The 13,412-nt window shown below is 44.3% G+C and overlaps 1 pseudogene; it reads left to right on the plus strand.

Moving 5' to 3' along the window:
• Positions 1–13,075: 13,075 nt before the first annotated feature.
• On the plus strand, positions 13,076–13,193 carry LOC126476450 (5S ribosomal RNA; annotated as a pseudogene).
• The last annotated feature ends 219 nt before the right edge of the window (positions 13,194–13,412 follow it).

Here is a 13,412-nt window from a genome sequence, read left to right on the forward strand (position 1 = left end):
AATACAGAATATTGTGCCTGTATGGGTCTTGGACAATTTGGTCTATGTGCCTGTCTTTTTCCGCTATGGTATTTGGTCGCCTTGCAGTGTTTACAAACAGCGCAGGCCGCTGCAGCCTCCGGCGTCGCGTCAGATTCCGGCGACTTGAGCAGAGCGGAGCGCGCGCCTCCCGGCGTAACAACGTCATCTGTCAGTGTCTGTAACACTTCGCTGCCCGATTATTTCTGCTCATCGCCGCGGCGCTAATCTGCCGCCCGCCTCCCCGGCGCCCGTCGTGCCTGCATTCGTACAAATCTAATTTGGCGGGGGCGCCGGCGCCGTGATTGTCAACTCGCTTATAATTACAACAGCGGCCCGTCACGCCGGCTGGGGAGGCGACGCCGTGCCGCGGTCTGCATGTTAATTACTTTCTGCCCGCCGCCGCCAGCAGATGGCGGGCATATTTCACGCCGTCACTCGTGTTGTTTCACTGCTTTTGCACAGTGTTGGTTGGTTGGTTGGTTGTTTTTGGGGAAGGAGACCAGACAGCGTGGTCATCGGTCTCATCGGATTAGGGAAGGATGGGGAGGGAAGTCGGCCGTGCCCTTTCAGAGGAACCATCCCGGCATTTGCCTGGAGTGATTTAGGGAAATCACGGAAAACCTAAATCAGGATGGCCAGACGCGGGATTGAACCGTCGTCCTCCCGATTGCGAGTCCAGTGTCTAACCACTGCGCCACCTCGCTCGGTCTGTACAGTGTTCTTGTGCTGCAGAATCTGCTAATTACCACAGGTGGCTTACATCTGTATCGTGAATCAAATTATCAAATACATACACATTTATTAACGCCACAAGTCCATGGACAAAACATCTACAATTATATCCTACCACTAAAAATTATAAATAAAAATGAAGCAGTTAGCCGTTAAACAGAAAAATTATGTAAACGGCTTGCCCACGGATGCCAGAGGAAATTTCCAACCCACACATAGTTCTGCCTTCCTCACATACCGACATGCAAGTCTGTTCTGGATCACATTGCAGCAGTATAAGAATTAGTAAAGCCCGGTCATTGCTTTTTTGGGCTAGCACTTAGTTTATTAATGGAATTCTAGGTATATGAGCCAAAGTTACTAAATATTATGGAAATTAAAGAAAGACTACTTGTTGCTTGGTTGTGGCTATGTAGTAGACATACCACAGTGACAACAAGAATTCAGCATGTGAACAGTGCTCTCTAGACTCATTGCCCACTTTACCCTCCACCACGCCATGCTGTCTGCGCGTAATAAGGAGTAAGAAACGGGGAAGAGCCACATTTACTTACATGGCAACGCTGCTGCACTACATATAACTTCATCTCATATTTCACACTTCGCAACACCATAGATCACAAAAAGTCATTTCACTATTATTTAATTATGTTTGGTACACTGAAAACGATGTATAATTTTTCTATGGTACGTTGGCATACAGAAAAACACAGACAGTTTCACAGACTTTCAAACCCATGTTGCTACATAACACTGCGTTATTTAGCTTCAAAATCGAAAAAGCCTTTCATACACGTATGTTGACTGGAATACTTTATCACGTTTGCAGCCTCGTTGTCGAGACGTGTAAATTCTCCCTAATGAGGCTTTTTAGACTGTCAACACCAGGGCTTCTTTTTCAGATGCCTCCATAAACATGTTGACCATCAACGGTGATAGGTAGCAACCCTTCGCCACTCCATCTGTTTGTTCACAGTAATTACGATAAAATGTGTAAAGAAATCGATGGTCACCTGAACTTCTTAGATGTGAGTGCAATCAAACGAGAGGCGGATCATTGGGTCATAAGGTTTCCAGAAAAGACACGCACACTGATCGTTATCCGCAGAAAGATTCTAACCACCACTCAAGACATAAAAGAGGGGTGATTAAAACATTAATAGACAGGATGCACAAAAAACGTGAACCAGCTCACTTAGATGATGAGATTGGACACCTTAGAGAGACCTCGAAGAAGAATGGGTATTCCAACAGAGAGATAGATCGTGCACTACGCCCTAGACTGACAACCAGGACGGACGAGGATCGACACCAACCCTAGGGGAAAGTTCTTACCATTCATCGTAACGTCACTGATCGCATTGGAAAAATTTTAAGCAAGTACGGTGTGGAAACTGTTTTCAGACCCACCACGAAAATAAAAGAATGTTTAAGATCCGCAAAAGATAAACGACATCTTCTAGCTACACCAGGTGTCTATAAAATTCCGTGCAGTTGTGAAATGGTTTATATTGGCACAACAAAAAGAAGCGTCAACACCCGTCTGGGTGAACATAAAAGGAACTGCCGCCTCGGACATACTGACAAATCGGCTGTAGCGGAACATGTGTTTCAGGAACATGATCATGAAATAAAGGAAACACGTTGTATTATTATGCGCGAATGTACAGAGAGGCCATTGACATTTCCAAACACTAATAATTTTAATATAAAAGATGAAGGCATTAAGCTGGATAAGATATGGATGTCAACATTGCAGCAGCAGAGTGAAAATCGATTAATTTCAATTGAGAAAGTTAGCGATATTAGAGATCATAGCACAGCCGACGTCACGTGATTGACAGCGGCGCCCTCTGGATGGCTTATATATACGGCGCTCACTCGCGCTCTCGTTGCAGTTCGCCGCTTGTCCTCGGAGGATGCCTTCCGCAGTCGAAGGCGAAACGTCAGGGGAGAGTCTTATCTATTGACCACGACATCTCAGCCCGGAAGTGTTAAGTGATGAAATAGAAAGTAGGTTGATATAAGAGCAAATTCAAACAGTTTTTCGTTAGCGCTGGCTTTCCTGCTATGAGCCTTAGTGAGTCTCTTAGGGGTACACTTCTAAAGAAAGACACCATGTCAAAGCTAACTATGAAGTTTTATTGGCCCATTTGGAGATTCTGGAACTGCTATATGAAATGCGCCAAATTTCGTACATGATGCTGTCATTTCCTCACAGAAGAGCTGAGCAACACTGTCAGGTGTTTTTCTAATTCATACGGTGTGGGCTGCTGTTGCTAACAATTGGGCAGGTTGGAAGCTTTCCTTGTGGATTTTTGGTAAACCGTAAAGCCTGGACGGCACAGCTGTAGGTGGATAAAGTCTTTTCACCATCTTCTTGTGTTGTAATGTGTTGGAAAAACTCGATGGTTTTCCACTACACTCGGTTGTCTTCTATCCTGTATGCAAGGCCCCCGGAGTAGACAACACTCCATTAGAACTACTGACGACCTTGGGAGAGCCAGTCCTGACAAAACTCTACCATCTGGTGAGCAAGATGTATGAAACAAGCGAAATACCCCCAGACTTCAAGAAGAATGTAATAATCCCAATCCCAAAGAAAGCAGGTGTTGACAGATGTGAAAATTGCCGAACTATCAGTTTAATAAGTCACAGCTGAAAAATACTAACGCGAATTCTTTTCAGACGAATGGAAAAACTGATAGAAGCCGACCTCGGGGAAGATCAGTTTGGATTCCGTAGAAATGTTGGAACACGTGAGGCAATACTGACCCTACGACTTATCTTACAAGAAAGATTAAGGAAAGGCAAACCTACGTTTCTAGCATTTGTAGACTTAGAGAAAGCTTTTGACAATGTTGATTGGAATACTCTCTTTCAAATTATGAAGGTGGCAGGGGTAAAATAGAGAGGGCGAAAGGCTATTTACAATTTGTACAGAACCCAGATGGCAGTTATAAGAGTCGAGGGGTATGAAAGGGAAGCAGTGGTTGGGAAGGGAGTGAGACAAGGTTGTAGACTATCCCCAATGTTATTCAATCTGTATATTGAGCAAGCAATAAAGGAAACAAAAGAAAAGTTCGGAGTAGGTATTAAAAACCATGGAGAAGAAATAAAACTTTGAGGTTCGTCGATGACATTGTAATTCTGTCAGAGACAGCAAAGGACTTGGAAGAGCAGTTGAACGGAATGGACAGTGTCATGAAAAGAGGGTATAAGATGAACATCAACAAAAGCAAAACGAGGATAATGGAATGTAATCGAATTAAGTTGGGTGATGCTGAGGAAATTAGATTAACAAATGAGACACTTAAAGTAGTAAAGGAGTTTTGCTATTTGGGGAGCAAAATAACTGATGATGGTCGAAGAAGAGAGGATATAAAATGTAGACTGACAATGGCAAGGAAAGCGTTTCTGAAGAAGAAAAATTTGTTAACATCGAGTATAGATTTAAATGTCAGGAAGTCGTTTCTGAAAGCATTTGTATGGAGAGTAGCCATGTATGGAAGTGAAACACGGACGATAAATAGTTTGGACAAGAAGAGAATAGAAGCTTTCGAAATGTGGTGGTACAGAAGAATGCTGAAGATTAGATGGGTAGTTCACATAACTAATGAGGAGGTATTGAATAGAATTGGGGAGAAGAGGAGCTTGTGGCACAACTTGATTAGAAGAAGGGATCGGTTGGTAGGACATGTTCTGAGACATCGAGGGATCACCAATTTAGTATTGAAGGGCAGTGTAGAGGGTAAAAATCGTAGAGGGAGACTAAGAGATGAATACACTAAGCAGATTCAGAAGACCCTAGAACTTCCCTTGTCTGACTGTCTCAGAATCTTCGCAGAAGCATTTATAGCGCTTTCCCTCTTCCTTGGAGATGTTTGACTTCAGTGGAACAGCCGTGGTAAGTGTATAGCATGCCCACGTCGCATTTCTCTGCAGTGTCCCATGGAAGTGCAAGAGCAATCTGTTCCACCAGATGATAAATTCTGCTGTTGGTTGGCTTATCGGGGTCAATGCGGAATTTAGCCTCTATCTTAGTATGACTAAAATAGCATCGTCAACTACAGTTGATTACAGTTTTCGAAGATTCTTCTTGTGGTGGTTTATCCACAAGGCGTTCGTAGTTATCGGATTCTCTGAAAGTGGCAAACAGCCATGCTCTGTTGTCATGAGCCCAACTAAAGGCGTCTGTCCGTGGTCAGGAGTCAGGGGAGAGTGTTGACGCCAACTCTATCGTTGTCTCGAGGATTCGTCGTGTCTGCTTCGAGTGAGGCGGGTCCTCTCCGTGACCAGGTCAGGCTGCGTTTTTTGGTGAACTGTTTGGTGGCTGGTTTACTGATGTGATGAACGAACTTCGCAAAAGATGGTATAATTCGATTCTTTCGGCATCCCAGCAGAAAGACAAGCAAGTCCAAAAGACGATCATCCCTCTTCCAACGCTTGTCAAGCATCTTAATTTTCTTGTCCGCCTCTTCCCATAAAGGTATTTGACGTGAGATTATAGATTTTCTCAGCGTTGGAGGATTTTGAATATTTCTCCGTTATTCACCAGGCGACCTCGTCCAGAATGCGCGACATTTTGGCAAGTCAACTTCTTGTCATCCTCAGGCATACCTGATTAACTGATATTGGGTTTGGTGCACCTGGTGGAACAGGTCTGGTAGGATCCAAAATTCGAGGTATGGGTGCCAATGATAGGATAGTAGGGTATGTGGGATATGTTGGACATTCTCAGTGCTTACGACGGCACAAGTGCTTAGGGATATGAATATTATGCCTTCATCGTAAAATCGTGGTTCATATTTCCCTCCAAATTTGCGGATATCGACAGCAAAAATCTCTCGGTGTACATGCCGCGTCAATCCAGGAATTGGCGCGCCATGTACACCGAGAGATTTTTACTCAAGAAATACGTCGCGAAAGACTTCGCAGCCATCGACACAAAGATTCTCATTTCTTTCGATTTCCTTTCATTGATGCATGAAAGGAAACAAGTGATTGTTGGTAGCTAGAGACATTAAAAGTTGTTGAGGTAGAGGTATGGTATGCTGGAAAACAACTTGCGTCTACAATGAGTAGTGGGATACCTCCTAATATCGTGTCGGACCTACTTTTTAGTGGCGTAGTGCAGCAGATTGATGTGGCACGAACTCAGCAAGTAGATGGAAATTCCCGGTGTAGTATTTTGTGCACGAACTGACCTGTTGATTAAGTCTCATTAATCTTCGATGGGATTAGCGTCAAGCGATCTGGGAGGACCAAATCATTCGCTCCAATTTTCCGGAATGTTCTTCAAACCAATCGCGAGCATCTGTGGCCCAGTGACAATTGCATAGTTGTTTAGGAACATGAAGTCCAATAAAAGCAGCAAATGGTCTCCAGGTAGTCTAACATAATCATTTCCACTCAGAGATCGGTTCATTTGGACCAGAGGCGGAAGACCACTCCGTATCGAACTGCACAGTGTCTTGTATGTTGAGCCCAGCCATAATCGTCTCCGCTCAGAGATCGGTTCATTTCAACCAGAGGATGTAGACCATTCCATACCGACATGCACAGTGTCTTGTATGTTGAGTCCATGGCTTCGTGAGTCTGCGCCTCACTCGAACCCTACTATGAGCTCTTACTGACTGAAATCGGGAGTAATCTGGTTACACCAGGATTTTACAATCGTGTAGGATCCAACCGATATCAAGAGGAGCTACAGGCCATGACGTGCTACAGCAAAGGTACTCCCGTACTTCGTCTGCTGTTACAGCCCATTAACGCAAAATTTCGCCGCACTGTCCTAACGGATACGTCTGTCGCACGTCCCACACTGATTTCTGTGGTTATTTCACGCACTGTTGCTTATCTGTTAGCACTGACAACTAACTCTAAACAAACGCCGCTGTTTTCGGTCGTTAAGTAAAGGTCGTCGGCCACTGCGTTGCGTGGTGAGAGGATATTGCCTGAAATATGGCATTCTCAGCACACTCTTGACACTGTGAACCTGGGAATACTGAATTCCCTTACGATTTCCGAAATGGAATACCCCACGCGTGTAGCTCCAGTTCCGCTTTGAAAGTCTGTTAGTTTCAGTCATGTGGCCATAATCACGTAGGAAACTTTCTTACGTTTATGAAATGACAGAGTAAATAACTGCTCTGCCAATGGTCTGCTAGCCATTTGCAAGTATAGACAGAAAACTTTCTCACTGCTTTCAATTTACTTTTATTGGTGCACAATAGGGAACAAAGAATTGTTGCTAGCTAGAGACATTAAAAAAAATTTGTTGCTGGAGATGTATTCCGAGTGGGAAACATAATCTGCGCAAACTATTTAGCTCTGTCGTAGCGTAAGTGAAGTTATTATCGTCAGAAACATTTATAAAACCGCAGCAGGAATTGTCATGAAGAGCCTTAATGTGAGAAGAATAGAGATTTGGCAGGTACTCTTCCGGAACTGTGTATTGTTTATAAAACTGCATACAAACACAGAACAAAATTTCCTGTCTATATCGTCACTGTGAGTCGCCTACTTTCACAATCACCACCAGATACGCCTAAATCTCCTTATCAACGTTTCCAACTTCAAGTCAGAAAGTATCTAGTATTGCACTGTATAATCGCGTCACTGAGTGTCCAACGTCGAATAGGCACTGCGGCAGCGATTTTTGAGAGTACACGTGATGGCCCCATGCCACTCACATGAATAACATTTCAGTGCAGGATGAGAAGAGAGGGAGCGAGCGGGAAAGAGAGGGCCGATGAAAAGAGAAACTATATATATATATATATACGTAGATATATATGAGTCTGTGTATGTGTGCACGTAATTGGAAGGGGGGCGGCAGCAGTGAATACGTTGGTCATTATTGTCGACAACTCATTCAGCCGTGCTGAGGGAGAGAAAAGGGTTGAAGGAATAATTACCGTCATACGGCAAGTGTCGGATGGTAAGGGGTGAGGGGTGAGGGGTAGAGGGTGGCTGGCTCCATTAGGAGGTCGCGTCACGCCGCCACTGCAATTTTCGCGCTGCTGATGGCTTCGAATGCCTGGGGAAAAAAGATGGCATTAACGCCACCCGCCATGGCGTTCCAATGCACGCCGAATTCCGCCGGGTCGCGCGAATTTTCCTCTCGAGGGTGCCTGCTGAGCACCATTCACGTGGTACTGAGGCGGCATTAAACACAAGCGTACGTAAAGCCAGCATCACCGTTGCTTGATTAGAGGTGGTAGGTCGCACACTGTCAGTGTTAAATAATTGTCGAACTGGATGGCCCATTACCACAGTAAGTATTTCAATGATTAACTGTCACTATTAAAACGTCTAATAATTTACTTCCATCGCTACATTGACCTTAATTTACATTCAAGCTTCTGCTGTTTGATGAAAAATCTGTTTTCCTCAAAATATATCACACATACTCCATACATATCATAAAAATGGATGAACATATGTAAGTATCTTTATATGTATGTATGCTCCACATCTCCTCCTGAACTACTGGACAGATTTCAAGCAAACTTGGTACACATATCACTTACTGTCTGGGAAGAAACCATCAAAGAAGTAGGAGCGGGAGTAAAAAAGGCGGAAAGAAGGAATAGAAATGAGTTTAGCGTCTTGTAGACATCGAGGACGTTAGAGATGGAGCAAAAGCTCGGATTGTGTCATGGATGGAGAAGGAATTCGGCTGTGCCCTTTAGCAGAAACTATCCTGGCATATATATATATATATATATATATATATATATATATATATATATATATGTGTGTGTGTGTGTGTGTGTGTGTGTGTGTGTTCATATTTATGTATTTTCCCTGGGATATAAATCTAGATATTTTGAAATGTTGCTACACTTCTCAGTACTTTACCAAACAAAACTGATCAAGAACATACGTTATGTATTTTGCTTTGGCCATTAATAGACTTTGTCGTTGTTAGTTCCAGACGGTAACTCGTAATCTTACTTTCGTCGTTCGGTACTGGGCTACACGAATTAACATGACGTGACGTGACGTGACGGACAGTGTGAATTCGCGCTGGCGTGATAGTGCCGTGTCGTGAGGCCCGCTCATTTTGCTCCCGAAAAGTAGGAGCTTTGTTTATTTCATGAAGGGAATCTCTCTGTACTAACGAAATAATGACATTAAAAATCTATAGGACGCATTGCAACAAACCTACGCCGGCTCGAGATCATGTGACCACGGTGGCAACAAAAATCCGTTCTGCGTATCTGACTCCTCACTTCAGAGATATTTCTGCTCTATGGCTACTTGTACAGATTTTATTTACACCGAAAATACAAATATGATGGCAAGTTGACTGTTTACGTAGGAAAGTATTACATAGCTTACGCAACACAAAAGCGATTACAGTAATTAAAAAAGGAAATCAAGTTTTTATGTGGAGATACGTTTAACAGACGATGAAAATTAAAGATGCATTTAACTAAATCTTACTAATTTCACAAAATCGTAATTGAATACAGGGGAAGAAGAAAGCTGAGTTTGCCTATTTAATATAAAGATGGCATTCTGTGTCATACGTTGTTGATTTCCATTATTTCCAGCAGGGTCATCTTCCTGCTTTTCTTAACAGAATGTAGAACTTAACATTTTACATCATATGACTGGTTTTCTGTTAAAATATGATCATTAAAGGCTGAATCTTCCTCAACTTCCAGCTTCTCTCAGCTTCAGAGAACCTAATTTCCATAGCTCTACCTGACTAGAGAACATATACTTTTCTACTACGCTTGCCTGTGATTTTATGCACACTACTATCAGCCAAGGGTTGCAGTTTGCCTTTACTATTACATAAAACTATGTCGTTTTCATTACAAAACGTACGTACGTAGACGTGAAAATATAATTTTTTAGCCAGGATGTATGAAATTTTTCCTGTGTATGTGATGATGTAGCTCTTTTATACATTGCTGTCTGGTTTCTGGTGACCATCGTTCGGGATTGGTGTAATTTTAATTACTTAGGCATTTTATTTGTTTGTAGTGCACTATCAATGAGGACAGAGCTGTTGCCATTACTGGCAGTATGGTTTGCGAAGCCACCAGCCGGTCTACGCTATCTTATCTTGCCTTTGCATTCCTTACGCGAGATAGGCTTATATGTTGGTGGCAGTACAATTGTTCCACAGCTTCTTTAAACTTTCTCATTAGTGTTTTCGCGAAAAAAGAACGTCTTCTTCTCTCCAGTGATTCCCATCTGAGTTCAGGTAACATTTCTGGAACACTCGCGTGCTGGCTTCTGAATTGTTTCAGTGTCTTCCTTTATATGACGTCGTGAGGATCCCAAACAATCGAGCAGTACACCCCTTACCTTCTCTATAACCAAGCATATGTTTTCGTTAATGTCGCTTCTCAAGTAACGTCGAGATATTTAATTATCGTGACTGTGTCAAGCAGAATTCAACTAAAACTGTATTCGGAAATTACGCGACTGTTTTCCCTACCATATGCATTAAGTTATATTTTTCCACGTATAGAGCAAACAGCCATTTATAAAACCAAGTAGACACCAAATAGACATGCTATGAAAGTCATCTTGTATCCTCCAAAGACCACACTTTCTCGCACACTGTAGCGTCATCAGCAAACAGTCTCAGATTGCTGCTCATCTTAGCCGTAAGATTGTTTATGCACACAGAGAACATGAGAGATTGCATCACACTTTCCTGGAGCACTCCTGGCGATGCCCCTGAATCTGATGAACACTCACCTACGTTCCCTCTTGACTACAGACTGGAGTGTTACAGGGAAGATTTGCTGTCAACACTTCAGAGGAACAAATAATCCGCGTTGAGACAATGACCTTGGTAAATAGGCAACAATGAATTGTAGTTGAACAATATCAGAAAATATTTTTAAAGAAAATATTTAGAAAATAATAACGCTAAATCCCTGGACTAGCAGGCCAGAGCGGGTGAGGTTATATTTGTGGAAAGGGGCCAAAATAAATTGCTGTCAGTTACGCTCAACATATAAATTTTATGAGTTAAAACACACAATAACATAAACAATAATTAAAAACTCTCAAGGTTTTAACGAAAGAGCACCATTGATTTGATTTAAATGGGCTGAGGGCGACATACGAAAATCCAGGGCCCAAGGCCTAAGCAAGAAATTGAGATACAGGAGTTCTTCTGGAAGTTTCACCTATTTCAAAAATTTTCTTTTTACTTGAATAAAAAATAGGCTGAAGGCAACACATTAAGCAAGAACAGTGCTACGGCTTAAGGCCAAAACAAATATTTTCAGTGTTAAGTATAAATAGGCTGAAACCCGACTGAAGGCCGCGTATCAACCAAACAATTTAACGGCTTAAAGAAGGGTTTTCAATTTAACAGTCTGAGGGCCTTAGCTTAAAACATTTCGTTCAAACTCGGTTGAAGGCCTCATACTGAAGAACAACAATGTTATGACTTAAGGGCAAGACTAAGATTTTGAATTTCTAATTTAAGAGAGATTAAAACTCGGCTGAGGGCCACACTCACCATGCAGAAAACAATTTTACGGCTTAAGGCCTAAAAGAACAGTCTTGCGATTTAAATAAGCTAAAATTCGGCTGAAGGCCACACACAGTAATTAAAAGTAAAAGGAAATCAGTACGTAAAACAGAAGGAGGGGAACTCAGAAAGTTTCAAGGGTCGGCCTGGGAAGTAATACTAACGCACGCTGAGGTGAGACAGGCAGCCCGACCGACTACCTCTTAATTGGAAGGGAACACAACCAAGGGACGGTTCACGACCGACCGATAGTCTGACCGATCCAACTGCAGAGATAATGGAAAATATCGGTCGATGAAGAGTAAACCCAGATACCAATAACTTCAAACTGGGCCTCACCAAGATCAAGGCATCAAACGTCACTCAAGACGAGTTTAAACGAATCCGAAAATACAAGTCACAACTGTCAAGTCACTACGGGACGCTGCAGGTTCTAGGCAAGAACACACACGACTTGTTACCACACGCGTCACGGGGTGAGAAAACAATAATCCACAAATACCGAACAAATCGTAGCAGTCGAATTTTACGAACAGTTAACTAATTAGTCAATTTGAGGATCCTGCTTAGGAAGAAGCCAAAAAGTCGCTCGCACAGTTAGCTCCTCCAGATGGAATAGCGCGTGCCCGCCGCCAGAAGCCCCGGCCTGGCTTCGCGCTGTGGAGACTGCGTCACTGCTCATTTCCAACGGAGCAAAAAGGTCCAGCCACATCCCAACTCGGGAAATGGTGTTCGTCCTGAGGATCCAAGACGTCGTCGACTGAGGCGACCGGCCGAGCAAACGATCAACGGTTTCCCACCTTCGCCGACAGCGGTCCCGGCCAATACTAACACCATACGGACCCGACGGTTGCTGGCCGCCAACTCTTCCCCGACTGATACTGGTGTCAGTACTCAGCAGACCACATATCGCCATGCGGCGACCAGCCGATCGACCGACCAACGGCTTTCTGTCTGCGTCGACCACGGTCACGGAGCATACTACCACTGTCTCCCTTCCGACTGCCGACTCACTGCTCCGTGCCCGACTGCACTCCTGGTCCGTCTCCAACTGAACTAACTTCCTTCGGACGGACGGCACTGGCTCAGACCCAACCATGCAGAGGGAACTCAAGCGACTTCTCTGCATAGGAAGGAACCCACGCAAATAGACGTCGTAGATGAGACTACCGACCGAACGACCAACCAACGGTCGTTCCCGCTGGTACTTGCTGTGCGGACCTCACTGGGGTTCTGTCTTCGACTGCAGTGCTGCTGCGTCCCGACCGTCCTCTTGGTCCGTCTCCCACTGAAGTTCAGACACACGACGGCCCGAAAATACTGTCGGTCGCTCCAGAGATGGTACGAAAGTGCACTACCGATACGCGCTGCTGCTGCCACACACGGGCAAGTAAGGCAGGACGTTAGTGACGCCAGTGAATGGAATAAGAAAACGAGGCGGCAGGTACCGTAATAGAAGATGACAAGCAGTAAATGGCATGAACACCAGCCGCCGGCCGGAGTGGCTGTGCGGTTCTAGGCGCTACAATCTGGAGCCGAGCGACCGCTACGGTCGCAGGTTAGAATCCTGCCTCGGGCATGGATGTGTGTGATGTCCTTAGGTTAGTTAGGTTCAAGTAGTTATAAGTTCTAGGCGACTGATGACCTCAGAAGTTTAGTCCCATAGTGCTCAGAGCCAATTGCACCATTTGAACACCAGCCGTGCGCGGCTCAAACTCTGTATGGGTAACCTTTACATCCCAACCCGTTCCATGACACTTGCGTTTCATAACTGGATACAACTTAATTTCTCTATGGCTGATCGAAGGCAACGGCCATGGCGCAGTGGATACACCGGTTCCCGTGAGATCACCGAAGTTAAGCGCTGTCGGGCGTGGTCGGCACTAGGATGGGTGGCCATCCAAGCCGCCATGCGCTGTTGCCATTTTTCGGGGTGCACTCAGCCTCGTGATGCCAATTGAGGAGCTACTCGACCGAATAGTAGCGGCTTCGGTCAAGAATACCGTCATAACGGCCGGGAGAGTGGTGTGCTGACCACACGCCCCTCCTGTCCGCGTCCTCCTGTCAGCCAACTAGGGACTACGTAAACTCAAAGCTCTTTTGCTGAGCTTTAACAGCTGCTCAATGCTCCTCTATTCGTTGC

This window comes from Schistocerca serialis, chromosome 4 (genome assembly GCF_023864345.2).
Source record: "Schistocerca serialis cubense isolate TAMUIC-IGC-003099 chromosome 4, iqSchSeri2.2, whole genome shotgun sequence".
In the NCBI taxonomy this organism is placed as follows: domain Eukaryota; kingdom Metazoa; phylum Arthropoda; class Insecta; order Orthoptera; family Acrididae; genus Schistocerca; species Schistocerca serialis.